The 3,921-nt window shown below is 37.1% G+C and overlaps 1 protein-coding gene across 6 annotated transcripts in view; it reads left to right on the forward strand.

Moving 5' to 3' along the window:
- The first annotated feature begins 6 nt into the window (after positions 1-6).
- The window catches only part of LOC104132197 (activity dependent neuroprotector homeobox), a 31,546-nt gene continuing 27,631 nt past the window's right edge, over positions 7-3,921 (forward strand). Inside the window, exons 1-3 of one of the 6 annotated variants that reach the window (XM_035900898.1) lie at positions 7-581; positions 684-741; positions 1,584-1,633. The gene's annotated coding sequence lies outside the window, so the exon portion shown is untranslated. Of the gene's footprint in view, positions 1,634-3,312; positions 3,384-3,921 lie in introns of those variants that run through there. The other 5 variants (XM_035900893.1, XM_035900897.1, XM_035900895.1 and 2 more) reach the window with 5 other exon arrangements.

The following is a 3,921-nucleotide window of genomic DNA, read 5'->3' on the forward strand; positions in this document are numbered from 1 at the left end:
CCAGGCTTGTACGCGAGGCTCTGTGGAGGATGTTAGTCGCTATCAAAGCGTGGTTGTGTCTTGCGGTGCCGTTTGCTTTATAAACTTGCATGGCTTTTTTTTTCACACATTCTGAGCGCATGGCTGCGGCGGCAGAAACTTGTAGTGTGAGGCGTTGCTAAAGCATCGAGCGCTTTGTCTGGGGCCGTAGGTGAGGGTCCGGATAACTGGGCACTTTGACGTTTTGATGATAGTCTTTATTTGTTGGATGTATTTAAGCCACTTGGTAGGTGTGAAAAAGGTTTTCATTCCTTTTAGGGAAATTGCCCCCCCTTTTTTTTTTAAGGTGGTTTTTACTAGCTATGTTTCGATTTATTTTTACTATTATGTTCTATTTCTGTTTGGAGGTACAAGGTGTATTTGAGAGAATGGAGACACGTGATTCCTACCTGTCAGGGTGGCATGGACCAACCTGAGCTGGCTCCTCTGTAGCACAGCCTGTATGTGCTGCAGGCCACCAGCATTGCTTCCTCAGCTACTTGGAAAAACTTTCACTTGGGGACTCCGGTAACTGTAATAATTACAAGTTGCCATCCTTCTAGGTGAGAAAGATGGATCATCCTGCTTAAGAAAAACAGAAAAGCTGCTTTTTTTTTTTTTTTGCTTTTAATAACAAACCAAACCAAAGCTTGGTTCCTTTTTAGATGTGTATTTGCAGATGCTGGGCAGCAATTTGGTATCGGCAGATCAACATCTACCATGGTATGCGTTGAAATCTTAAAGCACTAAAAAGAGACAACATTGCACTTGAGGCTGATTGGTTGTAACGTGGTTGTTAACCTTTCCTGATGATTATTACAGCAAATAACTTATACTTCAGTCAAAATGGAGATGTCCTTTTTGACATGCAAGGAATAACGTGCTGTCCTCCAAAAGTAATAGGAAGCTAAATGTTTTTGTACTATTTTTTTTTAATAGTAAGCTGCCCTTCACTAAAATTATTATTTCTTAATTCATTTTTAAAAATTACTTTTTGGTGTCTAATAAAAATGAGACACTTCCAGTGTTTGGTGACAACTCTCTGAGATCATTGCAAACTGATACAATTTTAGTGCCCCATTATTAAAAAAAGATTATTTTTTTTAACTTGAAGTGATGGTCCATCAGACAGGTTTATAGAAAGCATCTCTTTAGGTTACTACTATTTATGCTTGAAAAGTGTATTGTGTGGAACTCCTAGAGCTTAAAAGTCATTAAAAGCTTGAAAGTGTATTGTGTGGAATTCCTAGAGCTTAAAAGTCATTAAGAGCTTGTAAGATCACTTGTGTTAAGTTTTAGGAGGAAGATGTTTGGATATGCAAGGGATGTGGAAGGTGAAAGGTGGCTGCCTTTGCCTGTAGGTGAGACAAACAAGTGGTGAACAGTGTCTGCTGCTCAGAATGCTTAGGAATGAAAAACCTTTACCAGAGAGGAACTTCATGACTGTTTGGGAAAGTTCATGCCCTACAGCGTTAAGCATTAGCTGCACAAACAAAACGTCTAGGAAGACTGTATGTGCTCTCCAGGATGAGATGAATAACTTAATTTTCTTTCTGTATACGTAGGATAGAAGTTACCAGTTGTCAGAAGATGCCCATTAGCATTTTCAGAATTGGTATGTGTCGCTTACAGTGCTATATTACAGCAGCATTTTAATTAAGCTTTCATAGTATAAAGTAGCATTTATTAGGTACTTAGCAAGCCGAACTCTACAGTTTACTCAATTCGGTATTAAATTCTAGATGAATGCACGTACAGATTTTCTATGGAAGGTAAGTTGTGCTTCTGACACACTGCGGAGTGAATAATAGATTATTTCCAACACAGCTTTACCACTCCATAATAATAGTAAATATTGAAAGTAAATATTAAAATTTAAAGTAGCATTCCTGGAATACATAACCATATCTGAATCTTATCAGTAGTCAGAAGTCATACAGTCCAAATGTGTATTTTATAACTTCCTATTAAGATGGCAGCTGATTTAATTGTTGTGAAGAAAGAAATTGTAACAAATGATTTTGTGGGAGTAAAGACAGTGCTCATGGGTTAATGTATTCGTTTTGAGGTGGCTGCAAATAAGATTTAGTGGCTTGATAGGCAATTTATTGGAGTGGAGCTTTTTGGGGGTTTTGGTTTGTTTGTGGTTTGTTTTTTTGTTGGGTTTTGTTTTTTTTTTTTCCCCCATAAAGGGGAAGTTATCTTTGCTCCACTATTTGAAGTTGGTTTAAGAGACCCAAAATTTTATACATCGGGAGTGAAGAAAACAGTATTGGATATGATGGGGATCATAGTCTAAATTCTGTAGGACAGTGCTGCCAGGAGAGAGGCAGTGAATTATCTATAGGGCTGCAATTCAGCAGCTGATCGGTGTCCACAGGTGTCATTTGATTTGCTTTATCTGCATGGGCAAGGATGGGGTATTTTTTAAATTATTAGTTCATCCGAGTTTGATTATTAATAATGCTGTTTGCTGGGAATTTTTTTTTAAGATGCCTGTAACATGCTTCTTTAAAAAAAAAAAGGCAACAGCTGGCTATATTGGCCTGCAACTAAACAAGCATTACAGTATTCTTTTATTACATTAAATTAAGATCTGCTCTATGTTTAGATTTTATTTAATATTTTATATTTATATATAGGGGATGTTTTTTATTGACATAACTGTAACAGTGTAATTGTTAATGTGGAGGTAGTCGTCATATAAATAAGTATGTTGATACAAGTGTATGTTTCCTAATAATAGTATAAGCTATGGAGATGAGAATAAAAGGTACCAGATTAAGGGTAATGTAAATGTCTGTATATGCATTGGAAGAAAAAGAACTCCTGATTATGTTGATTTAGTTTAAAAAAAATCCTATGCCTTCTGTATATGTAAAAGGCTTGTTTTGACTCACCTGAGACGTTTGGGAAGAATGCCTTTGCTTTCCTAGTCAGGATGGCCAAACTGACCTGTTCATTTTGAGCTTTCAGGAAGTACTTAGATCGGGTATAAAAACAGAATGCATGTTCTAGATTTGAATAAAGACATTTTTAGAGAGGGTGTAACTCTTGTTTATCTACCCAAGGACCGTATGCCTTAAGGAAAAATCTGCATTGTTCAGAGCTTCACTATAGCTGATGTTGAAAGGCAAACATGAGGCTCACATTTAGCGTCTCACTCTTACTTCACATTAGTGCTTTTGAATGTGAATGACGGTTAATGGTTTTGGATAAGAGTGGAATAAATACCGTTTTTTCTGCAGTGAGTCACTTTCAGTTACCTTTTTCTTTTTTTTTTTTTTTTTTAAGATGGGATTAAAGGTGATTTGGATTAAAATGATCCTGGTTGTTGGGTCCTAAACCTGCATAGGTGACTCTATGTACACATCACACCTGCAGGTTCTTGGCTATTCAGATCATGTAGCAGAATGTTTAATTTAAAATCTACTTCTCCAGCAGTATCTAAAACAATTTACAAGAAATAGAAATGAAATGTTAACTGTGTTAACAGCCTGTCCACTGCAGTAACGCTCTTGAGCTCATCCAGTCATTTAAATGTAGGAAAAGGGCACGCTCTCAAGCCTGGCTTCACTGTTTGATGTTTCTTCCCTACCCCCAGCTCCTCTTCTCTCTTTTTCAGGCCCCAGCCTTCAGGCATTCTTTCTTTCACACCTTTTTACCTCTTCTGTGTACTGATTTCTGATGTGACTCTGGATCTGATAGTTCTTTGCTTTGTGCTGCATCTGGGCCAAAGAAGTTGTTAGTGATGTACATTCATAGCAGCAACAGTAACAACAGTAAGGGGGAAAAATGTCTCTTGAAATCTAAGTAGGCAAAATAATTGTCTTAAAATGCTTTCCTCCCCCTAAAAAGTCAAACTTAAGTTTGTGATCTTTTGTGTTTTGTTTTGTTTCCTCA

This window comes from Egretta garzetta, unplaced genomic scaffold (assembly GCF_000687185.1).
Source record: "Egretta garzetta isolate BGI_Z169 unplaced genomic scaffold, ASM68718v1 scaffold188, whole genome shotgun sequence".
Lineage (NCBI taxonomy): Eukaryota > Metazoa > Chordata > Aves > Pelecaniformes > Ardeidae > Egretta > Egretta garzetta.